The 24,798-nt window shown below is 44.9% G+C and overlaps 1 protein-coding gene and 1 pseudogene across 3 annotated transcripts in view; both read left to right on the top strand.

Annotated features, from left to right (window-relative positions):
* LOC126248778 (laminin subunit beta-1) overlaps positions 1–24,798 on the top strand; it is a 376,490-nt gene that overhangs the window by 101,344 nt on the left and 250,348 nt on the right. The window lies entirely within an intron of this gene.
* LOC126250521 (5S ribosomal RNA) lies at positions 7,693–7,810 on the top strand (annotated as a pseudogene).

Genomic DNA, 24,798 nt, shown 5'->3' with positions numbered 1-24,798 from the left:
GGGTGATCGGAGTACCGTACCTACGTCTGAACAAGATGAGCAACTTTGTTCTTTATTTGTCCTTTAAATAAAATTACACCGGTGTTATTTACAAGCTTTTGTAGAATGAAAGGGATGCGTCTGCAGTTAATCACATGCTCCTCTTCAAGTCTTGCTTTCTCAGCAACTTAGTATTGAGATACATTGTGGCTCAGCATCTGCCGTGTAAAATACATGGGAATGATGTCTGGCGTGCTTAGACCACCTCCTTTACATTTGCTATCTGTTCTTTGCAACATTCATCTGCCGTTATGAAGGAGTTAGTACGAAATCAAGATCTTAGAATAGAGCAAATCTGCCTCCCAAAGGTTGTGTAAGCGTTTGCACATCAATTACATATTGCTACTTTCATTAACATAAAAAACTGAAGTTCTTTATATAAGTTTGTCTATATCTCCCCCTGGCTTCATTATAATGACTCGTATCTATCTTCTGGACTCCTTAAGCAATACCCAAAGTACCAGCGATGTCACAACGGACTCTGAAGAGGAGGAGCAGATTTGTGTGTAACGTCCCGTTGACAACGAGGTCATTAGAGACGGAGTACAAGCTCGGATTATGAAACGGTGAGGAAGGAAATCGGCCTTGCACTTTCAAAGGAACCATCACGGCATTTACGAAGCTATTTACGGAAATCACGGGAAACCTAAATCAGGATGCCCGGACGCGGGGTTGAACCATCGTTCTCCGGAATGCGAGTCCAGTGTGCTAACCACTGTGCCACCTCGTTCGGTAATGGACTCTTGAGTTCGTCATTAAATAACTGATCCACAGCTGTCTTCTATATTAATTATAAATAAAATACTTTATTTTTTCCAGCTTCAGTCACAGTTGCACTCAAAAATTTTATTTGTGGTGACTAGTTTCGGACTAGATTATCCATAATGAGATTTTCACCCTGCAATGGAGTGTGCGCTGATATGAAACTTTCTGGCAGATTAAACTGTGTGCCGGACCGAGACTCGAAATCGGGACCTTTGCCTTTCGCGGGCAAGTGCTCTACCATCTGAGCTACCCAAGCACGACTCACGCCCCGTCCTCACAGCTTCAATTCTGCCAGTACCTCGTCTCCTACTTTCCAAACTTCACAGAAGCTCTTCTGCGAACCTTGCAGAGCTAGCACTTCTGGAAGAAAGGATATTGCGGAGACATGGCTTAGCCACAGCCTGGGAGACGTTTCCAGAATGAGATTTTCACTCTGCAGCGGAGTGTGCGCTGATGTGAAACTTTCTGGCAGATTAAAACTGTGTGCCGGACCGAGACTCGAACTCGGGACCTTTGCCTTTCGCGGGCAAGTGGCCTACCAACTTTTTTTTTATTTTGTTCGGTACTGTTCGTTGCGTTCGGGTCTGGGCGGACGTCACAAGACATCCTTTCAAGTTGATCGTTAAATCTTTTACTCAGGTTTTTTATTACAGAGGGCGAGCAGCCGTCTGACCGAACACGGTGAACTACCGTGCCGGCAGCCATCTGAGCTACCCAAGCACGACTCACGCCCCGTCCTCACAGCTTCTATTCTGCCAGTACCTCGTCTCCTACCTTCCGAACTTCACAGAAGCTCTTCTGCGAACCTTGCAGAACTAGCACTCCTGGAAGAAAGGATATTGCGGAGACATGGCTTAGCCACAGCCTGGGGGATGTTTCTAGAATGAGATTTTTACTCTGCTGCGGTGTGTGCAGATATGAAACTTTCTGGCAGATTTAAAACTGTGTGCCGGATCGGTCCGGCTTCGCACTGGTGGAAATGTGCGTTAAGGTTTACAATGAAGGCTGTGGCTTGAGAGCGGACAATGTAGTCCGAAACTAGTCACCACGAATAAAAATTTTTGAATGCGGCTGTGGCAGATTGTAGAAAATAAAATTTAGTAATCCAAGTTGCTGATCCTCACTCCTACTTTACGCTGGAACTTCATAAGTGAAATAGTCCTGCTGTAGAATAGTTTTATAAAATTTTTATTACAATGACGATTACGGGATATTCAGTCCGATGCATAATGAAGACGCCAGGAAATGGGAACTGCGCACAGGTGAATCTGAAGATGGAATGGAATTCTTGAAATCGATCGTGTAATAAAAATCGTATAAGGCATCCGGATTGTGCGACAACACCTCACAAAAAAGTTTCATGTGTACCATGGCTTCCCCGTTCTCCGGATCTGAATCCGTTGTATTTCTGGCTACGGGTAGATTTAAAGGCATTGGTGCGTGGCTAAGCCACCGACAATGTGCAGACATTATAGGAGCATTTGTCCAGTGTATGTGACAGAATCCAAATGGAGCCAGGTTTATTTAACACAGTGCATGATTCACTGTGAAGAAGAGCTGAAGGATGTCAGCATGCGTGGTAAGGGGACGGTCACTAAGTCATTCATTACGTGAGCTCAGAATAAGGGGGTGGGGGGAAGGGTCTGGTAAAATCTCATTAAATCTCATTTAAAATTGTGTGTGTGTGTGGGGGGGGGGGGGGAGAGACGCAATGAAAATTTCACGTCAACTTTTTAATTCAGGGAATATACATTATTATTACGGATAACATTTTGTTAATATCGAGCATAGACAGTATTAAAGCGGCCACCAGTCTTTATGGACAATCTGATTTGAACTGAATGCCTTACATTTATCGCGTGTCCAGGACTCCCCGATTTATAACTAGTGTCGCAAAAGTGTTAGGTTTCATTTGGGAAGTTCTCTGTCGTGCCGGTCGAAATCACTGCGTGTCACTGAGGCAGTCATGGTATTCTGCAACGCATATAAAGCTGGTGTTATTCTGTTCTGCATGAATTTGTATCAAAACTTTTGCAGTGCGCATGTTAAGCGGCATGCCGACAAGTTGAAACACTCACGTGAGCAACAAGTTAAACGCTTGCTGAAGGTAGCTGAGTTGAAGTTCATCGACAAGAATTCGTTGTGGTCCGGTCACATCTCACCAAGAGCGGAGGGGGTCCAGATTTTAAAGAAAGCCTCCCACGTAATTAACGGACGCCCCTTAACTACAGCACGTAACAGAGCAGCAGACAGATGGAAACGAGATCACAGATCGGCCGATAACTAAAGAGGTATTAGTTTTCTGACGTATTATAGGAAATTTTCGTCTAGATTTGACCATTAATACGTCCTGTGGCAATATGCGACACTTTTCTTTTAAACGCCCGCTACCCATTTGACACTTCTTAAGCGGTCAAGAGAACAAAACGACAAAGCATTTCCACTAGGAAGCTGTCCTATGCAGCATTGCTACGTGCCCACATTGTCCCCAACTATCGTTGATGAAGTTTGGATCTAATTTTTCTAGACTTCCCTTTTTGAAGTGCGAGGCAAGGGATACACGTCATAATACCATACATTCCGGTTTATCCGAATTCTATTCACAGATGGATATCAGAAGAAACAGGCGTCGCTATTGAGAGAACAAATTGTAACGAGATGGGATGAATGTAGCTGAGGTGAGGTGGTGGAGAGAAGCTGTGTAGGATACAGCTGGTACAGCGTAGAGCTGTAGCAACGCTCAAGAGCGGCGGAAGCGCGTCTTATCTTGCGCGTAGGAGTGCAGCCGGCCCGCTTCCGTCGTGCCCCGGCTCAATCTACGGAACGTGCCTGCTAGTTCTCCCGACGACACAGTTCACTATCTTAAGCTAGCTGTCCGTAATTTTTAATTTAAAGCGGTTTTTTCTTTTTAATTAAAGTGGTAGGCTACAAATAAAAAAATATCAGTATTGCACGACGTTTCGGGCTAGCAGCCGGATGACGCCGACATCTTGCCACGATATTTCGGCTGACAAAGCATCTAGCAGTCACCACCCTCCACAAACTATGGGCGTTCATCGTACGCTGCTGCACGGGGCACATATTGAGTGTGACAGGGACAGCCTTGCAAAGGAGCTGCAATACCTGTAATCTGTGTTTAAAGACGATGGATTTCTTGACGTCCGATTGTGACAGCTGTAACGAAGTGACCATTCACAAGATAAAATACGGGGCATCCCTCCCATTTCACCTAAATTAGGCAGAATCCTAAAGAAATATTATGTCAAAGTAATCTTCCGGCCACCTAGAAAGATCTGTGCTCTTCTCGGCTCGGTAAAGCATGATGTAGTCAATGTGACAAAACATACGTCGATCAGAGCACAGTTCATGAAACGTGTGTGGAGCATGATCGCCACATTCCCCTTTCGCAGCCCTGTAAGTCAACCATAGCCGAGCACCATGGGGATGTTGGCCACCACGAGATCCTTCTGGGATTCAGTTTGTAACGTCCCCTTAGAAAAATTAAGAATGACTGTGCTGGTAAAACTCTTACGTTATTTGATACAGAAACAGCCGAGTAAAACTCAACGTACTCAAACAGTTTTCTCTTTACTTATTCTGATCACCACTAAACTGACACACAGTATTTTTAGCTCAACGCAATCTGACTTTCAATAATCCCTACAGAAGAAGAAGACTAACAATAACCTATACCTTTCATGAATTACTTACCTCACAGCCGGCCGGTGTGGCCGAGCGGTTCTAGGCGCTTCAGTCTGGAACCGCGCGACCGATACGGTCGCAGGTTCGAATCCTGCCTCGGGTATGGATGTGTGTGATGTCCTTAGGTTGGTTAGGATTAAGTAGTTCTAAGTTCTAGGGGACTGATGACCTCAGTTGTTAAGTCCCACAGTGCTGAGAGTAATTTGAACCATTTGAACTTACCTCAGAAAAATCATCGTTACTCGAACCACTGCAATAAAGTGATCGCCAATACTGCCAGCTAAATAAAAGATTCTAACTACTGAAGGCACTAACTACTGATAGGTATAGTTAGCAAATGAAAGATTTTGATAGAAAACAAACAATGCATTTACCTTAATAATGTTCAAAAGTCATCATATATATATGTATCAATTCATGACATCCATCTTTACAAATTTCCTTTTTCTGGCGGACACACTTCCAGATGCCGGCCGCGGTGGTCTAGCGGTTCTAGGCGCGCAGTCCGGAACCGCGCGACTGCTACGGTCGCAGGTTCGAATCCTGCCTCGGGCATGGATGTGTGTGATGTCCTTAGGTTAGTTAGGTTTGGGTAGTTCTAAGTTCTAGGGGACTGATGACCACAGATGTTAAGTCCCATAGTGCTCAGAACCATTTGAACACTTCCAGATCGTCCGCTTATAGTGACCTCTCAAGACTCTGGCATCTCTCTCTCCACATCGGCTCACCTCCAACTGCGCAACGCTACGCGCTGTTCCCATCCAACTGCCAAACACTACAATAGCGAATATTCGAATAATGTCAACAAAAAAAAAAAAAAATGGTTCAAATGGCTCTGAGCTCTATGGGACTAAACATCTATGGTCATCAGTCCCCTAGAACTACTTAAACCTAACTAACCTAAGGACAGCACACAACACCCAGCCATCACGAGGCAGAGAAAATCCCTGACCCCGCCGGGAATCGAACCCGGGAACCCGAGCGTGGGAAGCGAGAACGCTACCGCACGACCACGAGATGCGGGCTCGAATAATGTCAACCAGCCACAGACTGCACACAGCACAGTCAGTGATTTTCGTACAGAGCGCTACTTGGCGTTACCAACATAAAAACCTAAACATCCTACTTAAAACTTACTAAGGTATATGCGGAAGTATGTTTGGAGGAAGATATTAATCGTGATGGCGGCTTTCAACTTGGTAATGCTTGAGATCCGGTGATTTCTCTAATAGCTTCAGAAAGACAGAATTTTTCGCCTAATGACACGTTCGACGACACTTAAGTATATTATTTTGACCACTAAATTTCGCGGGATTGCAGTTGACAGAGGCAAAGATAGCAGTTCCGCGTTCTGGCCCAGATGGGCCAGTCGGGACCGACGAATGGTCGCGTAATCCTCTGCCAATGGCGTCATTTGGGTGCGGTATGGAGGGGCATGGGGTGAGCACACCGCTTTATCGGTTTAGTCGGCTTTCTTGACTATAGAGCCGCTACTTCTGTATCAAGCAGCTCCTCAGTTGGCATCACGAGACCGAGTGCACTCCGTTCCTGACAAAAATCCTTACCAGTACCGCGAATCGAAACCGGATCCTCCGCACAACAGTCAGAAACGCAGATCACTGAAATACGGAAGTGGACAGTTTGACTAAAGGCTTGCATGTTCTATGCACGTGATCTTGGGCGCCTGAGCTGCAGCGCTAAACTCGACAGAGGGCGGTGATGCAGCTAATACCGGTGCGCCACCACGATAATTTTCAGTATAAAATCAGCAACGTGCACCAGCGATCTCCAACAGTTGACCACTTCCTCCCTACCTCACGAGAGTCACTTCGCATCCTACCTAGAGGAAACATTCGCCTCTGATCCCAGCTTTGATTACTCTATTGACTCTTACGTGTATGATCGTACAATCATAGTTATCAAATCTCTTGCGCGAAATTTCCAATACTTACACAGCACTCCACGAACAGGACTAAACACGACAATAACAGCTGAAGACATAACGCACACACTTGCAAAAAAGCGAAACATCCGTCCTTTACAATACCATTCTCCATACAGTGGAAAGCATCCAAAGTGTCCTCTCTCTTTAACCTGATAAACCAGCCTCATATACCTCATCCTGTCGACCTTATTAGCATCACGTCAGTTTTCAGCAAAATAGTTGAAACCATCCTTACCCAACGAATCCACCGGCACCCTGCAACCCACCTACCCATCCCCAACGTCCGATGTGGCTTTCGTGTCAACTGTTTCATCGACGACCAACTTATTTACCTTACCTACCTTATCTCCCAACAATGAAATAAACGGAAATCCGCCATGTTTTTTCTCCTTTGAGGCCGGCCGCGGTGGTCTAGCGGTTCTAGTCGCTCAGTCCGGAACCGCGCGACTGCTACGGTCGCAGGTTCGAATCCTGCCTCGGGCATGGATGTGTGTGATGTCCTTAGGTTAGTTAGGTTTAAGTAGTTCTAAGTTCTAGGGGACTGATGACCACAGATGTTAAGTCCCATAGTGCTCAGAGCCATTTTTTTTCTCCTTTGACATCCAAAAAGGCTTTGATTGGAAGTGGCATTCTGAATTCCCCTCCTAGCTATAAATCTATGTACTCCAAGCTAAGTATGTCGGCCGTATAGCATCCTTTCTACACTACAGTCGGACATGTCACAATCAACACCACATGCTCACGCGTATTTCACACTGCTGCAGGTATACCTGAAGTTTCTGTCCTGTCTCTCTTCTTCACGTCTTGTACACTGCAGAATTTCCTAACCACCTAGTTGTGCTCTTTTTTCTGCATATTTGTGTACATCAATAGTCTGGATGTCAGATCCTCCATGTGCACCATCTAATTTTGGAGTGTTCGCCTATAGATGTTTCGATATAGCTATTGAATTATCACTTTATCATTCTTATGTATTGTGTAATTACTGAAACTTGTTGCGAATTCTGTTTTTATTTGAACATTTTTGTACTTTGTTTTGAGACTAACAGTATAAGCCTTGATAGAGAAATTTCCAGATGTCAACTGTATGTCGGCATTGCATTACATGCAACGGCGACGTACGAAAATTTGCCCCGGACCGGGACTAAGCGGATGCCCCGCTTCTCTAGAACTGTTTCCTTTACCGCCTCAGTTATCCGAGCCAAAATTCCCACATGCCGCACACTATAGAACTACAGATGGCCAACGGCCTTGCCGCAGTGGTAACACCGGTTCCCGTCATATCACCGAAGTTAAGCGCTGTCGGCCTGGGCTAGCACTTGGATGGGTGACCATCCGGTCTGCCGAGCGCTGTTGGTAAGCGGGGTGCTACTTGATTGAGAAGTAGCGGCTCCGGTGTCTAGGGCCGGGAGAGCGGTGTGCTGAACACATGACCCTCCATATCCGCATCCAGTGACGCCTATGGGCTGAGGATGACACGGCGGCCGGTTGTTACCGTTCGGGAGATTTTTTTAATTTTTAATTTTTTTTTTATTTGGCACACTACAAATGTAGTGTTCCCCGTCCATTATGCCCTGTTTGCTCGCAGCTATTCAGGCGAGTCCCGCAAGGGTTCGGACTAGTGAGTGAATGCGCACAGAAGATATTGCGCCGTCGAGGCGCATACATGTAGTTATTTATATATGTGGTGTCTATTCTTTCAGAAATGTCTGAAAGCTATCAAGCACATGAATATTTAGTTCAAAACTTCTTTAGTCTTAAGCGAATTTTGTAGCGTTCGCTACTTCGTGTCATCGGACACAATGTCAGTGTAGGTTTTGTTGACTGATTCGCGTGCGGAACTGGAAATCGTGGAACTCTACATGCTTGTAAACGATCTTTAACTTTGTGAAAGAGTCCCACAAAATTACTGCTGATAACCGCTTGTCATGGTGCACAGGGGCTAGCGCGTTCTCTGAAAAGTTACCACCAGGCGCTCTAAGTAAGGAAAACGGGCCTCAGGAGTGATGATTTGAGGTTTGTCTTGAATAAAGCACATGAGTCATATGGATCTTTGACATAAGCAGGTTAAAATAAACTGCGATTATTTAGACGGAATGAAATGAGATGTTTGCTATTATTCGTGAGAGACAAACGATAGAGGAACCTGCTGGCAGTTAATATGTCCGCGTTTGTTTACCTACAGTAACCAGTTGCAGGATTTTACATACCCAAGGCAATGCGCCACTTTGTCGCTCACAAATAGTGTTTGAACGCTATACGGAAATGAGAATAACTGAGTGGTCACCTGAAGCCGCTCCTATTGAGTTCATCTGAAATACTATCTAACAACTATGGGTTTTACGCGATTCCTGAGAGGATAGGCTCCAGAAATACACACACTCATGAGACAAAACATTATGACCACCTGCTTAATAGTTTATCCGTCCGTCTTTGGAACGAAATACATCACTGATTATGCTTATGAGGGATCCGACAATTTTTTGTAGGTTTGTGGAGGTATGTAGCATTAGATATCTACGCACAGGTCATGTAATTCGCGCAAATAACGGGCCGCTGATTTGGGTACGCGGTGATGGCGCCAGATAGCGACCCGGTTGAGTTCCATAGGATTTCTTTCTTTCACTTACGCCTTTATCCCGCGGTTTCGCAGGGTCGGCATGTTTAGGATCGGATTTGGCAATGTTACTGATAAGGGATGCCCTTCCTACTGCCACCCCGTACCCCCCTGGATTTTTTTAGTGTACCCCAGCTGTCTGCGTCTAGTGTAATCCATGGAATAGTGCGAACGTGTTGAGATGCCTGCGAGTTGTGTAACTGAGGCGGGACGTGGGGACCAGCGCAGTATTCACCTAGTGGGATGTGGAAAACCACCTAAAAACCACATGCAGGCTGGCCAGCTCACCGGCCCTCGTCGTTAATCCGCGGGGAGGATTCGATAAGGGGCCGGCACGCCTACCAGATCCAGGAAGCAGCGCATTAGCGCTCTCGGCTAACAAGGCGGGTCGAGTTCCATAGGATTTACATCAGGCGAATTTGGTCGCCGAGACATCGACGTGAGTTCAATATAATGCTGCTCAAACCACTTTAGCACGGTTCTGGATCCGTGCCACTGTCAATTATACTGCTTAAAGACGACACCGCCGTCGGGGAAGACATCAGACATGAAGGGATGCAGGTGGTACGCAGCTGTTAGCCTGTATTCGATTATTACAACAGGTCCCATGCAAGCGGAGGAGAATGACTCCCATAACATAATACTGTTCCCACCAGCCTACGTCCGTGGCGTGCTGCACGTTTCGAACCGCCGTTTACCTCGATGACGGCGTTTGTGGAGACGACCGTCGACCTCGCGTAGCAAAAATGTGATTCACTCGAAGAGTCGACAAGTTTCCTCTGGTCGAATTCACACGGTCCCGTGTCCACTGCAATCGTAATTGACGGTGTCTTGGGTCAACATGTGAACACGTAGGGGCTGTCTGCTGTGGAGCTCCATGTTCAACAACGTACGATGAACGGTGTTCCCCGAAACACTTTGGCGTGCACCAGCATCGTACTCTTTCGGCAGAGATACCATAGATCATCATCTGTCCCACTTTATAGAGCAGACAAGCCTTCGAACCCCACGTTCTATGAAGAGCCATGAACGTCCAACAATTTAGCGCCTAGTGGTAGTTTCACTGTCATACCCCATTCCATAGATGCTCACAACAGTAGCAAGTGAACATTCGACCAGCTTCTCCGTTTTCGGGATACTCGTTCACAGGCTCTGCGTAATAATAATCTACCCTTTGTCGAAGTCTCTTATCATAGTGGATTTCCCCATTTGCAGCCCATACTTTCGCTAGGGTGATCGCCCGTCCTTGTCTGCTCCGCTTACATACTTTTGTAACTGCGTCACATGCCCGCAAGCCGGCCGGAGTGGCTGTGTGGTTCTAGGCGCTACAGTCTGGAGCTGAGCGGCCGCTACGGTCGCAGGTTCGAATCCTGCCTCGGGCATGGATGTGTGTGATGTCCTTAGGTTAGTTAGGTTTAATTAGTTCTAAGTTGTAGGCGACTGATGACCTCAGACGTTAAGTCCCATAGTGCTCAGAGCCACTTGAACCATGCCCGCAACGCCGCCAGGCAGCACCCATCATCGCGGTGGCCAGTGGTCATATGTTTTGGCTTGTCCGTATAAATGTTGTTGTATTTACCTAATAAGAAAAACTGAACTGTAGCTAAAACCTCATAACGTTCGTAGCTGGCTAATGTGTGAATTCCTATAACTACTCTAGCCTTTAGTGGCAAAAGCTCTCGAACACAGTCAATGGCTGGTGGAAAGATATTCGGTGGTTCTGTGCACAGGCTTAAGAATGTGTCTTTACTTAGTAGGAAGTTTTCTACCCGTTCCTACCCTCTCTCACAGTGTGGTGCAATAATGTTCCATCAACGATCAAAAATGGTTCAAATGGCTCTGAGCACTATGCGACTTAACTTCTGGGGTCATCAGTCGCCTAGAACTTAGAACTAATTAAACCTAACTAACCTAAGGACATCACACACATCCATGCCCGAGGCAGGATTCGAACCTGCGACCGTGGCGGTCGCTCGGCTCCAGACTGTAGCGCCTAGAACCGCTCGGCCACTCCGGCCGGCCATCAACGATCAGTTCGCACTTTTTCCGCATGTGCGTGATTCAATCGGTTCTAATAAAGTCTGCCCCTCCTGTTCCTCCGTACGAGTTCACTGACATACATTAGAAAATCATATTCTCTCTTTGTGAAAAATGAGGAAGAGTTCAAAACAAAGTGTGGGAAATCCTGTGGGACTTAACTGCTAAGGTCATCAGTCCCTAATCTTACACACTACTTAACCTAAATTATCCTAAATTATCCTAAGGACAAACACACTCACCATGGCCCGAGGGAGGACTCGAACCTCCACCGGGACCAGCCGCACAGTCCATGACTGCAGCGCCTTAGACCGCTCGGCTAATGCCGCGCGGCAAGGAAGAGTTGATTAGCTTTTTAATACGTTGACGCAGTAGCTGAAAATTGTGTTTCTCGCTGTGGAGCGGCCCGCTATTCATGCTTTCCTTCATCTGTCGATGCTGCTTTCCCTGTTTCTCCCAGGTGATTATCGTATTCCAACGTCTTAGCCTACTGTTTTAATATACTGACGTTTTATTTTGAAAGTTGCATAAATTCCTTCTTTTAAAACAACGAGAGCTCACATAAAATAATTTTACACTAAATCAATCACAAATTATGTGATGTCTCATTTGCTGAGTAAGCTCTCCCGTCGAAGGGTCGCACGAAATTGTATTCACAACTGTTCGTTGCGCCTGGCAGATAGGTAATACATCACACGGTAGTGAATTGCTGGTAGCGTATGTGGTACAGTCGAACGTGAGCCACCGGTGGCATATGTCAGCGTGAACGTTTTAAGCTCACTAGTTCAAAAGAATATTTGCTGGCGTTAATAACATAGAAGTTGAGCGCCCCCAACAACAACAAAAACGGTAACTACCTCCCTTTGTCGTGCTGACGAAACTGGAACAACTGATTCACAGATACACAGATACCATTCGTAGGAAAACCTATGTTTTATCAGGCTGGGACAATTGATTCAGGCCTAACAATAAACATAAAGTGAGAACTTGTTTCCGGTATTAGATTTCTGTCTTCCGCATTTTGTGTCGCAAGTAATCGTAGTGGTATGGTCGATTCGTACTCGTTATTGCAAACATAGCGTAAAAACACGCAGAGCACCATCTTGGGTGTGTGGGAGGTGAGACAGATGCGAGTAATTTTTTAAAAGTTTAAGGGAAGGAAATTGTGTGTGTTGCACTTCGTGCCTGATTTCGATATGTGCACAGTTTCATTAACAAAAGTTGGACAGATGACCCATCTACAAATAAATTTGAACAAATCAGTCATATCATTGACTAACCTCGATTTTGATGTAATAAACTTAAAATTACTATTTTAGGAGAAGACTGAAGTGCTGTAGCGATTGTGGCAATTTCTCTAAATTACATGTAAGAGCAGTTCAGACAATATATAATGTACCATAAAGAAAATTTTCTGCAAGACGAACTAAATAGGATTTATGTTGTTTAAAAAAATTGTTCCCGTGGATACAAATCTTTATTTTTATAATTTTCCGTTTTATCATCATCGTCATCATCATCATGGTATTTTTTCAACCTCCGATCGGATGCGAAATGGAAACCACAGTGAAAATTAAAAATGTCTCATGAGGTTTCGGGACTGCAACCGGAGAACGTCGACTTCTTGCCACCATATTTAGGCTGACAACATTCAGCCATTATCAGGTTAGTGTTTTGCGTTGGAGATTACTATTTTACACAGCTACTTTTATACCAAAAATAGGCGCGAAGACGCATGCGGAAAGGCAGCCGCTACGTTGGCAACCTCTGTCGAGTTATACGTTCTCTTAGGATATTGCTCCATCTATGCCGCACAGGCGCACGCATAATGTGATACATCATGAACGCTCTCTATCGGAATGCACACTCGCGGAGTTAAAATGCGGATGTCAAAATTAATAGAATTGAATGTTGCTAGATGTGTCATTGGTTATTAAATGTTTTCTTTCTGAAGAAATTAAAGAAATCACAGGGTCCCACGTCTTATCCAGTTGAAAGCCACCATTACGATTAATATGATCTTGCACTGAACGTATTCCCATTCATTCGTTAATAATTGAATCTTAGAAGGAGCTCGTCGAGGCCAAAATTTCCGTGTCTCAGTAATCCATGGAATGTCCTGTCGAGATGCAATGATCGGCTGTGGCTGTGAAAGGCGAGGGTGGCCAGCATGTTCAACGCATCTTTCACGAACTGTGCGCGTTGCCTGAACAATGTGGGCATTGCCACACTGACGAGGTATTCCGTAGATTTCAGTCTTCCGCAATCCCAGATCTTCCTTTGCAGAAGCGAGAAGAGCACAAATCTTTATAGGTGGGCGGAAGATTTGTTCTACATCTACATCTATACACCGCAAGCCACCCAACCGTGTGTGGCGGAGGGCACTTTACGTGCCACTGTGATTACCTCCCTTTCCTGTTCCAGTCGCGTGTGGTTCGCGGGAAGAACGACTGCCGGAAAGCCTCCATGCGTGCTCGAATCTCTCTAATTTTACACTCGTGATCTCCTCGGGAGGCATAAGTAGGGGGAAGCAATATATTCGATACCTCATCCAGAAACGCACCCTCTCGAAACCTGGACAGCAAGCTACACCGCGATGCAGAGCGCCTCTCTTGCAGAATCTGCCACTTGAGTTTGCTAAACCTCTCCGTAACGCTATCACGCTTACCAAATAACCCTGTGACGAAACGCGCCGCTCTTCTTTGGCTCTTCTCTATCTCCTCCGTCAACCCGACATGGTACGGATCCCACACTGACGAGCAATGTTCAAGTATAGGTCGAACGAGTGTTTTGTAAGCCACCTCCTTTGTTGATGGACTACATTTTCTAAGGACTCTCCCAATGAATCTCAACCTGGCACCCGCCTTACCAACAATTAATTTTATATGATCATTCCACTTCAAATCGTTGCGCACGCATACTCCCAGATATTTTACAGAAGTAACTGCTACCAGTGTTTGTTCCGCTATCATATAATCATACAATAAAGGATCATTCCCTCTATGTATTCGCAATACATCACATTTGCCTACGAAGACGACACATCACGGAAAAACAGGACAAGTGCAAGTGGGACTCCCGCCCTGAGGGTTCCATACAGAATGAATTATGTATATAGATAGTAGGACCCTACTTCGGCGACCTGCGTGTCCCTAACCTGCCCCAGTTATCCAACTGAAGAAAGGGAACCTACTTTCTTTTTTACTTTCATTACATTCATATGAAAGTCCCAGAATGTGTTACCAACGTTAAATGAAGGATGAAAAAGAAAAAAAAAATTGCATCTAGCGGGATAAGAACCCGCATCGTTCGACTCTTCACCCTACGAAATTATCTATTAGGCTTTTTTTTTGCACAGGTAACCTACATTGAAACAAAGACATTAAACAAGAGTATTACGCAGTTTACATATAGAAAAGTAGAACTAATTAGAAAAAGCAGAGAAAGAGTATGTGAATATTCGGGCAAACAAGAAATACATTTTACGAAAAGCAATCATTAATGGTCACAGTCAGCTTCAGGGTGGTGGAAACAAGGTCACTGAGCTTTTTTTCTTTCTCTTGTTTGTTTTCTTTTAATTTTCCAAAAACAATACCAGTAGCGCAAAAAATGTAGAATGCCCCAATGATCCATGCGCTTTCCTCCTGACCAAGACGTCCAAAAACGGCAGACAGTCTTGCGAAGGGGTGAAACACCTATGATCAGTGTTCAAAGATAATGGATGTTCTCCACATCAGATAAACACAGTTTTAAGGAAGAAGAAACGTGACTACCCACAAGAGCAAGAAAAGAAGGAGCGGTTTAAGTCCAGGGCGTTCCTCCCATACGTTGGCAATATTTCGTGTAAATTAGGCAGGATGTTAAGATTAAGAAAACATCATGAGAAACGAATTATCCGCCCATCTACAAAGACTTCTTCTCTTTTCGGTTCTGCACAGGACCATCTGGGATTGCGGAAGACTGAAATCTACGGAATACCTCGTCTGTGTGGCAAGGCCTACACTGGTCGAACAACGCGCACAGTGCGTGAAAGATGCGTTGAACACTATCGCCACCCTCGTTTTTCACAGCCCAGTAAGTCAGCCATAGCCGAGCATTGTATCTCGACAGAACGCTCCATGGATTACTGTGCCACGGAAATTTTGGCCTCGACGAGTTCCTTCTGCGATTCAGTTATTAAGGAATCGGTGGGAATATACACTACTGGCCATTAAAACTGCTACACCACGAAGATGACGTGCTACAGACGCGAAATTTAACCGACAGGAAGAAGATGCTGTGATATGCAAATGATTAGCTTTCAGAGCAGTCACACAAGGTTGGCGCCGGTGGCGACACCTACAACGTGCTGACATGACGAAAGTTTCCAACCGATTTTTCATACACAAACAGCAGTTGACCGGCGTTGCCTGGTGAAGCGCTGTTGTGATGCCTCGTGTAAGGAGGAGAAATGCGTACCATCACGTTTCCGACTTTGCTAAAGGTCGGATTGTAGCCTATCGCGATTGCGGTTTATCGTATCACGACATTGCTGCTCGCGTTGGTCGAGATCCAATGACTGTTAGCAGAATATGGAATCGGTGGTTTCAGAAGGGTAATACGGAACGCCGTGCTGGATCCCAGCGACCTCGTATCACTAGCAGTCGAGATGACAGGCATCTTATCCGCATGGCTGTAACGGATCGTGCAGCCACGTCTCGATCCCTGAGTCAACAGATGGGGACGTTTGCAAGACAACAACCATCTGCACGAACAGTTCGACGACGTTAGCAGCAACATGGACTATTAGCTCGGATACCATGGCTGCGGTTACCCTTGACGCTGCATCACAGACAGGAGCGCCTGCGATGGTGTACTCAACGACGAAGCTGGCTGCACGAATGGCAAAACGTTATTTTTTCGGATGAATCCAGGTTCTGTGTACAGCATCATGATGGTCGCACCCGTGTTTGGCGATATGGCGGTGAACGCACATTGCAAGCGTGTATTCATCGCCATAGTGCCGTATCACCCGGCATGATGGTATGGGGTGCCATTTGTTACACGTCTCGGTCACCCCTTGTTCGCATTGACGGCAGTTTGAAAGTGGACGTTACATTTCAGATGTGTTACCACCCGTGGATCTACCCTTCATTCGATCCCTGCGATTTCAGCAGGATAATGCACGACCGCATGTTGCAGGTCCTGTACGGGCCTTTCTGGATGCAGAAAATGTTCGACTGCTGCCCTGGCCAGCGCATTCTCCAGATCTCTCACCAATTGAAAACCTTTGGTCAATGGTAGCCGAGCAACTGGCTCGTCACAATACGCCAGTCACTACTCTTGATGAACTGTGATATCGTGTTGAAACTGCATGGGTGGCTGTACCTGTACACGCCATTCAAGCTGTTTGACTCAATGCCCAGGCGTATCAAGGCCGTTATTACGGCCAGAGGTGGTTGTTCTGGGTACTGATTTCTCAGGGTATATGCACCCAAATTGCGTGAAAATGTAATCACATGTCAGTTCTAGTATAATATATTCGTCCAGTCAATACCCGTTTATCATCTGCATTTCTTCTTGGTGTAGCAGTTTTAATGTTCAGTACTGTATTTAGCGCAAGGTCTTATTAATCGTAATGGTGACTTTCAACTTGATAAGGCGTGGGACCAGGTGATTTTTTTAAAATTTCTTCAGAAAGAAAATATTTTATAACCAATGACACGTCTAGCGACATTCAATTCCATTAATTTCGACATCCCCATAACAACACCGCGAGTGCGCATTCCGACAGAGCGCGTGCATGTAGTGTCACATTATGCATGCGCCTGCGCGCCACAGATGGAACAATATTCTAAGAAGGCACATACTTCGACAGAGGTCGCTAATGTAGCGCATGTGACTTCGCGCCATTTTTGGTATAAAAGTAACGATGTCCAATACACTCATCTGAAGATGGCTGAATTTTCGTCAGCCGAAATATCTTGGCAAGAAGTCGGCGTTATCCGGCTGCAGTTCCGAAACTTCATGGGATACTCTTTACGCTGGGAAAATTTCAAAAATCACAAAATCAAAAATGTTTTATTTGCAACATTAGCTATACCTTCGAGCTACTTCTCCACATAGTCGTCGCGTGGTACCACCTTTACAATATCCTCGTCATCGAAAGCAGCCACCTGTGATTTCAGCCAATTCCCTACGCCGGTATGGACCTCATTGTTTGTGCGAATATGTTGTGCTCATAGTCAGCGGCTCATGGGAGCGAAGAGATGAAAATCGGAGGAGCCCAAGTTCGGGCTGTATGTTGGATGATCGAACACTTCTCATCGGAAACGCTGCAAGGGCGCCTTCAATACACATACAGTATGCGGCCGAGAATTGTCATAAAGAAGGAAACTCTTGACAGTTACGTTGTATGGACTGCATGAAATCAGGCGAAAACCCTCAACAGGACTTCAAACTTGGCGGGGGGCACTATTTTCTAGACAGTTTTACGTGCTCATTGTGCGCTCAGAACTGGAAAGAGCGACGTGACGCGATAGACGGGCATACTAGAGACACAGTCCAACACATCTACGAAAAGCTTCATTGAATTTTTACTGTGGTTTTAATTCACAACCTATCAGAGATTAAATAATAGCCCTCTTATTATTATTATTATTATTATTATTATTAATTGTTCAAAAATGGTTCAAATGGCTCTGAGCAATATGGGACTCAACATCTGTGGTCATAAGTCCCCTAGAACTTAGAACTACTTAAACCTAACTAACCTAAGGACATCACACACATCCATGCCCGAGGCAGGATTCGAACCTGCGACCGTAGCAGTCGCGCGGTTCCTGACTGAGCGCCTAGAACCGCTAGACCACCGCGGCCGGCTATTATTAATTCCGTGTTTAATATACATACAAGGATATACTGATAATCGTTAGCTCTTACAATACCAAGGGGGGGGGGGGAGGGGGTTACTTTATGCCCCTATTTTGAAAAAAATATTTTACTTTAGTCAGTTATTTTATATTTTAAATTTTTTAAAATGAATCTGTATTGTTTTTAATGAATTCTTGTATCAGATTCCATAAATGTTTTAATTTTTTCAGTTAAACGTAGCCTAAAAACAAGTCTTAGTAGTGATGTAACTTTTTACAATGAATGTCATAGTCAATATTGTCAGGGCCAGTACCCTACTGAGATATCAGTATCCCTTTAAAAAGTATGTTGCAAACAGAAGTCATCAACAGTTAACGAAGTTTGAATTTTTTAATTTTTTGTGGTGGTCAGAAAGTACCTCAGCTTGGTAGTAAACGTTATTGAAAATGCGTTGATATTCTGAGAGTGTTTCAAAAGATATTTTCAGATTCTGGACCGTACTTACACGTAAGTACCTCTTTAGAAAGTATGTTGTTAATATAAGCCAACAATAATTTACGAACTTTAACATTAGGGTGGGCATAAAAAATCCTCTGTTAATGCGCGTTATGGAAAATACGTTAGTATTGCTACGGTAAAGCTATGCATCAGCATTTGTTAAACTTTGTAAATCATTGTATTCCAGTTCAGTAAAAATATGTAGAAAAAGAAAAAGACTCCGCGTGGCGCATTAACAACTGTGGGCTGGTACAACGTCCAGCATGAGTGTGGTTTTTTGGCTTGTTTTGCTGAGGGTGGCCTTCAAATTGCACCTTAGAGAATACGATACACGAACAGTGAAAGTACGGTGACACCTTCGACCATAGATAATAGTAGACTGGCCTTGCTGTGCAGAAGCTACAGAGCTGGTGTGGCTCCAACATAAACCACGTGACTGTTGGCAAAACGTGGCGGGATTTCAAATCAGCGGTCTGCCGTCCTGTGTTTGTATCGCATTTTACCCACATTTCGCAATTGACTGCCAAACGCTTCCAACAAAAATTACTTTTTTATTTGCGAAAAATTATGCCAGAACTACATTTGACCTGGATTTGAAATACATCGAACGCCCCTCTGGTGGGCAGCGGGACGAAATTAGTATAAACTATCAATTGAAGTAAAATGTCGTTAAAATTCTTTCAAACAGTAAGAGTAGGCTCGTGTCAAAACTTTAAACATTGGATTCGCCGCGTTTTGAGCTCTAGTCACTTATAAAAGAAAATTGGATATGGGAATTATGTCGACTTTAGGAGCAGGTCCATTTTAGAGTATAAATTTTAGGTGCACTTCAAAGGTTCAGTTCCTACTATTTTTACAAAAGTTTAAACTATCAGTTTTTAAAAAAATGATATTTTAGATGAAAGGTGAGACTTTGAAGTTTCAGAAAATAATTTTGGAGCCAACATTAATTTAATAGTATTAGAAGGTAGAAAAAAATTCTCTTCATGTGTCGACTATAGGTGCTCTTACCTTATTATAATCTCACGTGTATATACAAAAAGGCGCGTATGTGCAGATGGCTTAAGGTTTTTCCGTTTCAGGGCCTGTATCCAAAGCTGCCTTCGGTTTTCATCCTTAGGGAACCTATGAGTAGGAACGAGAAACAGTTATACTTACTTCTGTAACCGAATTATCACAGATACTTTTCAAAATGTAATATGAGTCTGGCTTTACAGGCATCACTTTCAACACTTTAATTTACGTGATACTCTATTTCAAGTAAAAAAAAAAAAAAAGACATATAAAAGTCACTTCAGCAGATTTCAATAAACGCATTTGCACTATCATAGAAACACTTACACCTGAAATGTAATGCCATTTCCCCCGACAAAACGCTGAGTACAGCCATAAGCGCAACACGAAACAACCATGTTTTGCCAACATTCACGTGACTTTAGCCCAGAGATGTTGGAGCCACGAAAATGACGTGAGGGCCACTCTATTATATATATGGTCGAAGGGTGACACACAGAACAAAATTTACACGATTCACAGACAGATGGCGCATCCGACTTACTTCCCTATGGTTACCTAGACGACATATGCGACAGAAAGGGAATTAGGCCACAAAGTTGATAATAAAATAAAATTTGCATTCTCCTGAAAAAGCGGACACCGAAATAGCCAGGATAAACGCCAGCGAAAAGAAAGGAAGGAAGGCAGAAAGAAAGAACAAGATGATGATCGTAAAGCGAGGCTGTAGCCTGCGACACAGCGTGTCAGCGCCGCGTGTAGCTGACCGGCGCGCCGCGATGCGTGTGAGACGTTCCGCAGCTTGTTTTGCGAGCCTGATATTGGATATTGTAGCGAGGGCGGCGTCAGGATTTCCGCGAAGGCAGACGAGCGCTTTGACAGAAGGCAGTGGCAGCGGCTGTGGCGACGGCAGCACACGTGTGCCACCATGTGCGCACCACGTGCTCCGGGTCGTGGGAAGGCGCCGCTTCCCAGCGCAGCCCCGCCACGTGCTCGCACAGCCGCGCTGCGCGAAACTCGCGTGCGTGCGTGCGTGCGTGTGTGTGTGTGTGTATGGAATATTCTACACCTACGAAGTGAGCATTCATTTGAGCAGGACAGGATTTTTTACCGTGACTCATAGGTCGTGTGAGACAGGTGCTCTGTAAACCAGCGAGCGCTCTGCCGAGTTTGAATGTTACTACATCGCTAGCGTTGACAGATCCTGTGCAAAGGTACCGTGGTTTTTTTACACACGTTTCAGGGGCATTTCAACAACTCGTTCCGTATCTCCGAAATGAAGTTGACTTCAGGCTTTGAAGAGACGCATACGTCAGCATTTCGCTTGTTTTTAACGAGTGTAATAACTCATGTAGTGCCCGAGCGTTTCTAGGCGCTTCAGTCTGGAACCGCGCGACCGCTACGGTCGCAGGTTCAAATCCTGCCTCGGGCATGGATGTGTGTGATGTCCGTAGGTTAGTTAGGTTTAAGTAATTCTAAGTTTTAGGGGACTGATGACCTCAGATGTTAAGTCCCATACTGCTCAGAGCCATTTTAACCATTTTTTTGAACAAACTTTCTAAATCAAATATGTTTTTGTTGAAATGTTTTAATCAATGTTTAGAACAAATGAAAAAAAAATTACGTGTTTTCACCCGACTATAGAGTAAACCTCACGCGAGGGAGAGGAGACTCACACCAACTCTTACCAAGAGGTGAGGGGGTCAAATTTAAAAAAATAAATCTCACGTTATTAATGGACGTCCCCTAACAGAAATATCATTCAGTGTTATTTCTTTAAATTTTAGTAACCGCTTTCTCTCGACTTATTTTACTTTTCGTATCCCCCCCCCCTCTCTCTCTTTCTCTCTCTCTCTCTCTCTCTCTCTCTCTCTCTCTAATGACTTGTATTTGGATCAATATCTCTACCGTATCCTCATGACAAAGAAACATTTCTTTCCTTTTCGGCTTTCATTTTAATTTAATCTGCGTACTCGGGCGCCGGTGTAGTGTATGGCTGCATCCTATGAGAAACCTTACAAAGAAAATCTTCACAGCTTTCAGCATAGTCTGTGTATTTGCCTATTTGCCTCCCAAAGGCTTAACATCCTAGAGACACTGACGCTGTCGGCGACTAACCAGTAAGCTCAGAGTTTCTTCATAATACGGTTATTTATTATAAAGTACTTTCTGAAAAGAGCTGCACAGATATAAATCCAGATCTTGCTAATATTTCATAGGTGGTGCAAAAATTGACGACTTACTTTAAAAGTTCAGACATATAAACTTATGCATTTCAAAAAAACACGGAAGTAGTATTCTGTGATTAAATCAATAATGAGTCACAATTGGAACCAATCAGTTTATACAAATACTGCGACTAAATATTTTTTGTATGGAATGGAGTGACCACATGGGCTCACTAATAGGTGTGAAAGAGGGCAGACTTCGGTTAATTGGCAGGATACTGAGACAACGCAGTCACTCTACAAAGTAGACTCACTGTGAATATTGTTCAAGTGTGAGGGACTTACTGGGCATATTAAACGTATACAAAGAAAGGCTGCATAGGTGGTCCGAGGTATGTTCAACTCACGGGAGAGCGCCGCAGAAAAGGTGAAAACCCTGAATTGTTAGACACACATAGATAGACGCCACTTAACCAGCGAAAAACTATTTCCATAATTTCAAGAATCGGTAGTTAGCGAAGAATCTAGAGATATCCTTCAGTTTCTTACATTTCGCTTCCGCACGGACCGTAAAGACAATATTAGACTACAAACGCACACTGAGGAATTCAGTGACTCATTCTTCTCGTTCCCAATTACGCGACTGGATCGAGAAGAAACCCTGACATGTGGCAGGATGAATCCTAAGTACCCGCTACTGTGCACTTTACAATGGTTTTCAGAGTTCTTATGTAGAGGTAGATGTAGAGGAATACGTGGTGGTCGAGTTAGAGGGATTGCACTGTTTTGTTAGGTAAAAGTAAAGCTGTCCTCAACTCGAAGCTTGGTTTGAACACTGTAGTGCCTCATTAATCTTGGTCTAATTGGAGATGGGTAGTATTTTCTGGCCTTCCTCTGTCCGTTAAATCGACTTATCCAGTCAGTTATAGGGAGACCTACTGTTTAACTAGGACTCTCACCCACGGTACGTATCACGTACATTTTTAGAAAAACCACCAAATTAATAACGATCCTCATAGCAGCATCTGAGTTGATAAATAGGGCCATGTTTGATTGCTGTCAATCGCGCTTCTTCTCCTTATTTTTACTTTCTTTTTTAATCATAAAGGCGTAAGTTACTATATAGTGTTTCCAATTATTTCGAAAGACATTGTTGAAATTGAGGCTTATTGGCGAAAAAGTGAGGTCAAAAGTAATGCTTGTGAATCTCGTATCTAAATAATTTTGTTGTATTATACAGGGCAATTTTTTGCTAAAAAGGGACAAACTGCAGGAAACTCCCTTGAGAGGATTAGGAGCAAAGAAATGTCGTATGCCCGGAAAGTCGTTCCAAGGGAGGTACAGCCACATGAAGGTGGAGATAAGATCTTTGCCGGTGTAGGTTTCACTGATTGATAGCAAACGTGAGAACACACCAGGCAAGTGGCAGTGTTATGTCTCTAATAGTGTTTTAGCTCCACGCTCGAGAGGGCAATAATTTTGTCCATATTCAATATCAGGCTGGCAAAACAAACTGCGGAACTTCTCACACACGCATCGCGACACGCTGGTCAGTGAAGCGCAGCTTTGAGACGCTGCGTCCCAGGCTATAGCCTCGCTCGAGTGTACGAGTCGACCTTCTTCTCCTCCTCCTCCTCTTCTTCTTCTTCTTCTTCTTCTTCTTCCAAAGCGTTTATCCCGTCTAGTTCGGGGTCCACTTCTTCAGAAATTGGCAAATTTCGTTTAATCATTAACTTTGTGGCCGAATGCCCTTCCTGACACCACAGTCGTCAAGGTAACCTAAGATAGGGAAGCCGTCTGTGTCATCTGTCTGTTAACCGTGTAAACTTTGTTCTGTGGTTATCGCACTTGATCTGTTTGCGTATTATATTCTCTGAGGCGGAATTTGGGGACCAGCCCAGCGTTTGCCAAAACGATCGTGGGAAACCACCTAAAAACCACAATCAGGATCGACGGTGTTCCAGCCACCGATCGTTAATACGCCTCGCGGATTCTTTTTTCTATATTTTTTACTGAACTGAAAAATAGGCCGACATGTTCCTTACTTCCGCACAGGCAGATTGCAACGGGTGGGCGGCTATACGACTGTACTGGGAGAAGTATCCCTTCGACAGTAACCGTACCATAAACTGTTTGCAACAGCGGTTCGTCGTTTTGTGAGACAGGCTCGTTAACAGGAATGGATAACCAGGAAAGCGGGTGTTGAACACTGTAAAATAAGACCCCGTTATCAGCACCAGGCAGGTGGCCTGCAAGCATGGGGTAATCTAGACGACCATGGGAACATTCTCCACGACAGCTGTCTCCATCCATATCTCTTACAACGATGGAGGCCAGCCGCGCAGGATTAGCCGAGCGGTCTAGGCGCTGCAGTCATGGACTGTGCGGCTGATCCCGGCGGAGATTCGAGTCCTCCCTCGGGCATGGGTGTGTGTGTTTGTCCTTAGGTAATTTAGGTTAAGTAGTGTGTAAGCTTAGGGACTGATGACCTTCGCAGTTAAGTCCCATAAGATTTCACACACATTTGAACATTTGATGGAGGCCATATTACCTACAGACTTGACTCGGCGGCGTCAGTTGTGTCGCTTGGTAGTCGCACAGGCTACCACGGTGCTTTGATTTTTGTCATCCACCCTATCCACAGATGATGCTACCTTTTCCAAAAGACGGAATCGCAAATCTTCACAACGTCCACCTGTGGGTTACGGAGAACCCCCATGGTATGACAGCAGCAGACCGTCAACACCAGTGCAGTCTTCACGTCTGGGTGGGGATTATTGGCGAGGTGTCACAGGCGAGGCATATCTGCGCTTCATGTGCGCGGCCCTGCCTCCGATGCTGGAACGTGTGCCTTTGATGGCACGAAGGGTATTGTCGCGAGTACATGGTGGTGCTCCGCAGTTCCGTGCAGAGGTATCTCGACAACATGTACTCCGACCGCTGTATTGGACTAGGAGGTCCAGTCGCGTGGCCCGTACGGTCGCCGGACCTCAACACTTTACATTTCTACTTGTGGAAACACATGTCAGAAGCCGTTTATGCAGAGTCCACCCCAAACGTGCAAACTCTGGAACAACGTATTTATGCTGCCTGTCACACCTTTCGGTTGCAGGATGGCACATTCTATCTCGTGCGTCCGTCGCTGCTGCGTCGAGTTCGCG

This window comes from Schistocerca nitens, chromosome 3, assembly GCF_023898315.1.
Source record: "Schistocerca nitens isolate TAMUIC-IGC-003100 chromosome 3, iqSchNite1.1, whole genome shotgun sequence".
Classification (NCBI taxonomy): domain Eukaryota; kingdom Metazoa; phylum Arthropoda; class Insecta; order Orthoptera; family Acrididae; genus Schistocerca; species Schistocerca nitens.
This window is presented reverse-complemented; position numbering and strand designations above follow the sequence as displayed.